Here is an 8,837-nt window from a genome sequence, read left to right as displayed (position 1 = left end):
TTTGGGTTGTTTCCAACTCCGTGCAATTGTGAACTGTGCCGCAATGAACATTGGAGCATAGATGACTGGCTGTAGTTTGTTTCTTGCCTCTTCTGGGTATATTCCCAGTAGGGGGATTGCTGGGTCGTATGGTAACTCAATTTCCATCTGTTTTAGATATCGCCAGATCGATTTCCACAGTGGCTGTACATACTTACAGGTCCACAGCATTGGCAGTTCTGTTGAAGATTGAAGTAGACATTTGTCTTGGTTTTGAGGCAGGCTGGTGATGTCATGGTTACGAGTTGGGCTGTGATTTGCAAGGTCAGCGGTTTGAAAACACCAGTCTCTCCTCAGGAGAAAACACGGGATCTTCTAGCTCCATAAAGAATTTCCATCTTGGAAGTTCACAGGGGCAGTTGTACCCTGCCCTACAGAGTTGCTCTGGGTCGGCATGGATTTGATGAGAGTCAGTCTGGAGTTTTGTTAGAGTCCCTGGGTGATGCAGTTAATCTTCTAAGTGTAAGCTCAATAGAAGGCTAAATAGTTCCAGTTAACCAGGAAAAGCCTAGCCGTCTATGAGGGGGCTTCAGAACGGTGTGGACAAATGCCATTATCCTTCTATTCAATTTTCAAGAACTCTTGGAAGACTTCTCCTCTTCCAGAACATCAGTCATGGGGAATCTTATGGAGCATAAATCTCTTCTGACATACGTGTGATTGTGAGGCAGAATCAGCTTGGTGGTAATTGTTACTGTGGTATGAGTTCAATTTTCTAACTCATAGCTTAGTTGTCATTCCCATGTGTTTACACCAGAAGAGACATAGTGAAAATGTAATATGCTAGGTCACCTTGGGGAAAAAAGTCAGTTTCTTAGAATCTTGAAGTATGACTTCTGATATCTCAGTTCTACTGTTTGAAACATACACACACAGTATAGGTATGCTGTATGTGTTCTCTTCTCAGCTGAGAATTATATTGTCAATCACTTGAAAATAAAAAAGGAGTTCCTCCTTTATTTATTATTTGAATTCTTGTCTTACCAAAGCACTAATAATGTTCATGGCCTTCTTATACTTTCTACCATCTTCTTGAGAGCTAGATGCTCCCTCTCTCGGGAAGTTGGTACATCAATTGAGATGAAGCCATTCTTATACCTGACAAGATCAGTGAAACATGTGGATGAATTAAATTGCAAATAGTACTCCCTTAAATTTTATTTTCAGCAAAATACTACTTAACATGTAAAGCATATCTTTTCTCCTTCAAAATGCATGACAGTCATTAACTAATGAATGCTTTTAAATCTCCTGTCGGAGCCTTAAGATATAACAAATTATAAATTCATAGTTTCTTTTTAAGTTGTAAAGATGGAGACATGAAGGCAGGTATACCTTCTGGGTCAACAAAATCAAAACATTACTTCAAAACTACAGAAGACTCTGTTGGTTAAGTTAAGATCTTATCTTTGTGTATCTCCAATTGGAGTAGTATAAAAATTACTTAATGCCTGTTTTCAAAGACCCACTATAGTTTTTATCCTTCTATTAATCACACGATTTGCTTAACTTGTCTTATTCCATACAGGAAAGAAATTTCAAAATACATTTTTAAAAGTAAGCATCGAGACTTATATTGATTATGTTTTTTTCTTCTTCTCAGAGAAGCTAGCTGTTCTTTCCTTGCTGTGTGACTTTTACCTGACTTACCTGTCAATTTCCATGCTTTGTTGGCTTTCATGTTGCTGTGATGTTGAAAAATATACTACAGATATTTCAAATAACAAAAGGGTCACCCTTTGCAGACAGATTTCAGCAGAGGTCCTAGACAAAGACAGACTAGAAAGAAGAACATTTGATCTACTTCTAAAAAAAATCAGTCAGTGGAAATCTTTTCAATAACAGCTGAAAATTATTTGATGTAGTACTGGATGGAGAAGATAGATGAGACTCTTAATTCCCATAAGGATATACAATCTTGGAAACCCACAGGGATGGATCTACCCTGTCCTATAGTGTCTCTATTTTTGGCATAAGGTGTTAGGCCATGTTGGCTACAGAAACAAATTCAGGAACACTCATCTATGTATAAGAGAGAGGTGCATATCATAGAACAGTTTTATATTAAGAAAATATCCCAGCCCAGTCCAGATCAAGTCCATAAGTCTGATATTAGCCTTAAAGTCTAATACTGGTCCATAAATTCCTATTCAGACTTATGCAGCACATGCAGGAAGATCACAGGCCAGTGGGTGCCATGTCTTGTGGGTCCAGTGGCAGTGAAAACATCTCCAGGGCTCTTGCAGTTCTCAGTGCGGCGCCAGCAGCTCTCCAAGTGACTCAACAACAGGAAGGTGGAACAGAGAGACAGGGGCATGCTCTTACAGGGGCTCAGCACGTCTCCATGTGACTTGTCAACAGGAAAACAAAGGCAGAGAAAGAGGAAGTTTTCAGAATCCTCATAAGAAAGTCATGCCCACAAGAAGGCATCAACAAACTGTGACCTGATTGATGGGCTAGATTCTACCCCTACACTTATTCATCAAATTGACATGAAATCCTAAAAGTACCACAAATAGATTCAATGATGCGGAGTGAGTGAGTGCTGGAAGATGAGACCCTCAGGTTGGAAGTCATTTAGAATAGGACGAAGAAAGAGTAGCCTCCACAAAGTGGAGTTGCCTGAAAGATAGGGATGGGGTAAAGCATAGACTACCTTAATCTGCTGATGACAGGGCTCAAAATGAGAAGAAACGGGTATAAGCATCAATTAATAATTGGAATGTGCAATGTATGAAGTAAACTTCATGAAAACTGGAAATGTCAAAAGTGAGAAGAATTCAAATGCAACTCTATCCGAAGTCTTCGTGTACTGAAGTTGACTGGAATTGGACATTTTTCATCAAGCAATCATATGCCATGCTAGAATGACTAATTGAAAAGGAAAGCCATTACATTTATGGTCCACAGAATAATTCAAGATTATTCTAAAATACATTCCTGTAATTGAAAGGATAATAGTCATATACCTAAAAGGAAGACAAATTGGTATGACTATTATTCAATTTATACCTCAACCACTAATGAAAAAAATGAGGAAATTGAAGAATTTGATTAATTTCAGCAGTCTAAATCAATCAAATATGCAATCAATTTGCATTGATAATTACTAGTGATTGGAACATGAAAATCGGAAACAAAGAAGAACAGTTATATAGAAAATATGGCCTTAATGAAACAATGATGCTGGAAATCACATGATAAAATTTTTGCAAAACCAGTACCTTATTCATAGCAAAGGCCTTTTTGCAATGGCTTAAAGAATTACTTTTTCCCACATCTGTGAGATGAGATGATAGAGAAGTTCAGTATTATCATCAGAACAAGCATGTGCAGAACAATCCAGTGCTTATATACAAATTGAAGCTGAAGCTGAAAAGTATTACAGCAAATCCATAAATTTATAGGCCATCTGAAGAATATATTTAATGTGTTGAACATTAATGATAACACACGTGAAGAAAACAAAAGTGCACTAAAGGTATTAGAAAGAAAGGAAAGACCAAAAATGGATGTCAGAAGATACTCTAAAGCTTATTTTGAATGCAGTGTATTGAAAATAAACAGAAGAAACCGGGACCTTCAAGAGCTGAATAGAACACTTACAAAGCGCAGAGCAAAAGGCCAAAGTAAAGTAGTTTGATGAAATGTGCACAAACCTGGAATTAAAAAACCAGAGAGGTAGAATATTCTTAAAATTTCTCAAACTGAAAGGATTAAAGAAAAAGTTCATATGTCAAATTTTGACATTGAATAATTATAAGGGGGACATATTGAATGACACAGAGAGTATCAAAACAACATGGAAGGAATTCACATTGTCTTTATACCAAAAATCATTTGTCAGTGATTAATATTTCAGAAGGTGGCACACACCTGAGCAAGAAGAGATGATAGGAAAGGAAAAACTCCAAGCTGCATTGAAAGCCTTGGCAAAAACAATGTTGCAGGGATTGACGGAATATCAATTGAAATTTTTCAGTTAGTGAGGGCAATGTTGAAAGCACTGCTTACCTCTGCCATCAGAATGGAAGACAGCTCCCTGGCCAACTAATTGGAAAAGATCCATATTTATCTCATTCTATTATTTTTTAAGAAGGAAATTATATTTTAAAAGCTTAATTTCACACACAAGTGTACTGTGTTGAGATCATTCTAAAAGCACTTCAGCAACATATCAAGAGGGAGGTAACAAAATTTCAAGCTGACTCAGAACAGGAGGCGGCACAAGGAATATTGTTGCTGATGTCAGATATATCTTTGCAGAAAGCAGAAAATATTGGAAAGATGTTTGTCCATGCTTTATTGATTAGTCAAAAGTATCCAACTGTGTGGATCACAAATTATGGACAGCATTGTAAAACTTGGGAATTCCAGAACACGTAATTGTGCTCATTCAGAACAAGAGGATGTGAGAGTTTATAGACCAAAAGGTATTTGTTATAATAGAACAAGGGAATCCTATGTAGTTGAAGATCAGGAAAATTGTGCAACAATATTGTGAGTTTTTTTCACCATACACATTAAAACTGTGTGTGGAGCAATTAATCCAAGGAACTGGACTAGCTAGAGAAGAATGTGGCATTAGGATTGGAAAAGACCTATTGACCACTTGTAAAAGGCAGTTTAGATAACTTGCTGATTCAGATCAAAGTCAACAGTTGCTAGAACAGATTGCAACTCAGTGTTAAATATATATCACAAATAGGTCAATAAGCAATATCATGCTAAATCGAAAGAACAGTGAAGTCCTCAAATGCTGCGTTTTACTTGGATCCACAATCAATGCTCACAGAAGCAGCAGTCCTGAAATCCAAGGATGTATTGCATTGAGCCAATAGCCTATCAAAGACTTTTTTCAATTGTTAAAGAGCAAAGTCATTTTCATGACTAAGATGCACTTAATGAAGTCATGGTATTTTAAAGTGCCCACCTTCAAAAGTTGGATAATGAATAAAGAATACCAAAGAACAATCAATACCTTTAAATTAAGGTGCTGGTAAAGAATATAAAAAACGTCGTGGATAGCCAGAAGAATGAAGTAATAGATCTTGGAGCAGTACAGGCAGAATGCTCCTTCTACGCAAGGGTCACCTGAGGTTTTGTCTAAACTATTTTGGACATGTCCTCAGGGGAAACTGGTTTTTGGAGAAGGGTATCCTACATTGCAAATGAGAAGAAGACGACCTCAATGATATAGATTGACACTACTGCAACATAAAGCTTAAACAGAGCAAGGATGATGGGGATGGTCATGGTCAGGATGGTTTACCCTTTGTTGTAACTAGCGTCACTGTGAATCAGAACCAACTTGACAGCAGTGGCTTAGAAATGGGGGTGGGGGGAGGGTGGGAGTGGCTAGTTATGGGAAAGACTAGTGGTTTATTTACAAATATCAATACTCCAACCGATTCGTAGCATTGTTTCAGTGGCTGGACACTTATTTTTTCTTCTGGTTCTGATTCACCAAGCAAGAAATCTGGGGGATGTTTGGAAAGTTCATGGAAAATTCCATTATGTTTCAATTCCATTTTTTCCATAAAACTTGAAGGTCTCTTACAGAGTTCTTGTCTCTAATTTTATTAGACAGATTCTCTCCTGAATATAGCCATCCATTGCTTAGCTCTTGTTCAAAAGAAAGAATTTTTAGCATCAAAAGATGCTTGGTGGTCCAATTCATTTCTGAACGCTGGAGACATTCCCTCTGTCCTATGGCAGTTTCAGAGAACTACAGGAATCCAGAATCTCCATCTTTGAGCGAAGGAATGGGGTAGCTGGGATATGAAATTGCTACCTTGGCTACATTTATGCTCCGGAGTCTGTTTCTGACAGCATGATGTAGATAATGATCTTCTCAGCTATTCATTTAGCCATTTTTAATATTAGACCCAGGGGAACCTATAAGGCAATGAGACTTTGAACACTTCAAGGACTATCTATTTACTTTAATTATCTTGGGATGGCTCTCGTCTCCTGTCCTCTCTAGTTACCAGCAGTCACAGTACCTGCAGATGCACAGGAAGAAACCAATACATGGACAAATGAAGAAATACATGAAGTTCCGAAGTAGAGTAAGAATGAATCAAAACTGGGGAGTAACACTCGCCACCAACATGTTGTTCTGGCCCTCTGTGGCGCTGACTGTAATTCACCTTAGACTCATTATGACAGAGTAGATCATCTCTGGGATTTTCCTGGGATGCAATGCTTATGGAAGCCGGTGGTCAGGTCTATTTTCCCCACAGAATTTATTACGGGTTCAAACCATCAAACTGTAGATTAGCCATGGAACACTTAGTCATTACACAAACAGGCCTCCTTGTCACCCATAGAAATACTCCCCCCCCCCCGCAAAAAAAAATCCTAGCTGCATCTTTCACTCTTCAATAAGAACCAAAAGACTTTTTTGCACTATGGAGAGATAACAGGGCAGATCTGGGTTGCCACAAAAGCAGAAAAGTGCTTGCATGTATGACTTGACACATTTCTGATGCTAAATGCCAAGGTCAGGTAACTCAGAGATTATATGCTATTCTCTCATCAAAAACAGCATATTTTATGATAACTTACATTTCTTCTTTTCTCATCACAGTTTATTGTTTTTAAAGCACTAACATATTAATTTTACTGCCAAAGAATTGTGTTTCTTCTTATTATTTTTAAATTCTTTCATTCTTCGGTGTCAGCAGCTGCACTTGGAATTCCTGTCTGATTCCAGGAAGAATTCCCAGAGCCTAAAATGGGGCAGGCACACTTGCGGTGTCAGGAAAAATCTGTTTAGTCAGAGCCTTATCTTGGTGCCCTGGTGCCCTTTTTAAACAAATGTATTGGATTTTTGCACTTTATTGCTGCCTCATAGCACAATATCTAAAATGGACCCCTCTAATTTTGTGTGTGAAAGAGAGTTTACTTAACAAACAACCCCATATTGCCTTAACAGGGAAGGTTGTTACCATGGATTATTGTACACATAGAACAACAAATGTAACACTCCCACAGCTTCCTAGCTTTTAACCTTCTTTTCTTTCCCCTGCGTCCAGCAGGTTCATGAATCACAAGGTGGGCCATAAGCACACTGTGGTGAATAAACTTTCAGCTGGCTCTCTCTGAAGCTCGTGCATTTCTGGAATGCGCCACTCTGATTGAACAAGACCTTAAGAAATGATTGACACAGACTATTCCCAATGGAAATATCACTTGTAGAATATCTCAATTAATTGTTACTGCCAAGTTCACCAATTGAAGTTGCCAGCTGTTGCCCTTTCGTCCACTTGATTTTGGGTCTTCTTGTATTTATTATCATAATTGTATGATTAATAGTGACAGTAGCTTTTATCACAAACATCCGGCAGTGGCAGGGATGGAAATAGCCGAGTAAATTCAGGGAGGAGGAAAGCTACAATGCTGGCATTTTAGCTGTGGGAAAATTTTCTTCCAAGGACCCATCCCCACAAAAAGAAAGAATCATGCACAACTCAAAAGGGAGGAAGTTGGTCCTTAAAACTGAAACTGCTATTCGGACCAGAAGATTGGGTAAAATTATGATGCAGAAATGTCTTGTCAACGTATTTTGAGCTCGTCTCCCCTTCCTATTCATCTTGTAATATTCTAATGCTGGTATTTCCTCACTTTAGTCTCTGCATGGATCCTACTCCCAAGGGCTCCCTTTGGACAAACGCCTTTGGTTTAGATTTTAATTGAAGTGCTGCCTGATCCCAAAGGATTCTGTTTTATGTTTATAATACCAAAAACCAACTACCATTAAGTCTATTCCAACTTATAGCCATCTTTTATAAGGTTCCAAAGACTCTGAGTCTTTCCTGGAGTAAATAGCTCATCTTTCTCGCTTGGAGTGGCTGGTGAATTCCAACCACAGACTTGTAATTAGTATTCTAATGCCTCATTCTCAGCTCTCTAAGGGCACCTTAGTTCTACAGTTTCTCACTCACTGCAATCAGGTTAGACAGGGTTCTCTAGAGAAACAAAACCAGGCCACTTATGATAATGATGATGATGATAGATAGCTAGATAGATAGATACAACACAAAGGAATATGACAGCCAATTAGTCCGTACAATAGTAGAGAGGGCTCAACTCACTTCCTTCGAACAGTTAATATACTGGAAGTCTTTCAACTCACGAAGGGCACTGGGTCCAAGGTCAAGGAAGCAGACAGCTGAGTCTGCTTCCGGCCTCAGGCAGCAATCTGGCCACAGGCAGCAAACAGCAGGGTGGGTCACCAACAGTAAGCAAGATGACAGGATTTGACAGTCCCAAACTCAAGAGATGTACACACCAACAGCGTGGCAAAGCAGGTCTCAAAGGAACCTCAAGCTCTAGTGACACAATCCACAGGTTGGCAATGCCACTGGTAGTGTAACTCATGATTTGAGGCAGAGAACTAGCAGCCACACACTGGTCCAATCACCAGAGAGCGGGATAGAGAGAGGCAGGGCTTGCTGAGCCATTTATCTCTTTGCCCTCCAATCAAACTTCAACCTTATTAATCACACAAGTTCCTATTGCCCAGGTTGGCACAATAAACCTACCCATCTCAGTCCACCCCTTGCCAACTTGGCACCTATACACAATTCTTTAGCCATATATAGTTTTCAGACATTAATGAATTCACGCTTACACCTAACATCAAACATCTATAATGCAACAGCAGGATTTCGACTACAATGTAGCTGTTAAGCGCTATTTTGTCGTTCCCCTTGCTCAAAGTAAAGTTGTTTCTTATCTATCCTTGTCTGCTAGTTTCTTGTAGCAGCCCAGGGATTCTTTGTCTCATACAT

At 38.9% G+C, this 8,837-nt stretch overlaps 1 non-coding gene across 1 annotated transcript; it reads left to right on the top strand.

The window, feature by feature from the left end:
• Nucleotides 1–8,704: 8,704 nt before the first annotated feature.
• On the top strand, nucleotides 8,705–8,837 carry LOC142455783 (small nucleolar RNA SNORA63). Its single transcript, XR_012785913.1, has one exon. It is a non-coding gene; the product is annotated as a small nucleolar RNA SNORA63 (small nucleolar RNA).

The sequence above is a fragment of the Tenrec ecaudatus genome, chromosome 8 (genome assembly GCF_050624435.1).
Source record: "Tenrec ecaudatus isolate mTenEca1 chromosome 8, mTenEca1.hap1, whole genome shotgun sequence".
In the NCBI taxonomy this organism is placed as follows: domain Eukaryota; kingdom Metazoa; phylum Chordata; class Mammalia; order Afrosoricida; family Tenrecidae; genus Tenrec; species Tenrec ecaudatus.
The sequence above is the reverse complement of the archived record's forward strand: the minus strand, read 5'-3'. Positions and strand labels throughout refer to the sequence as shown.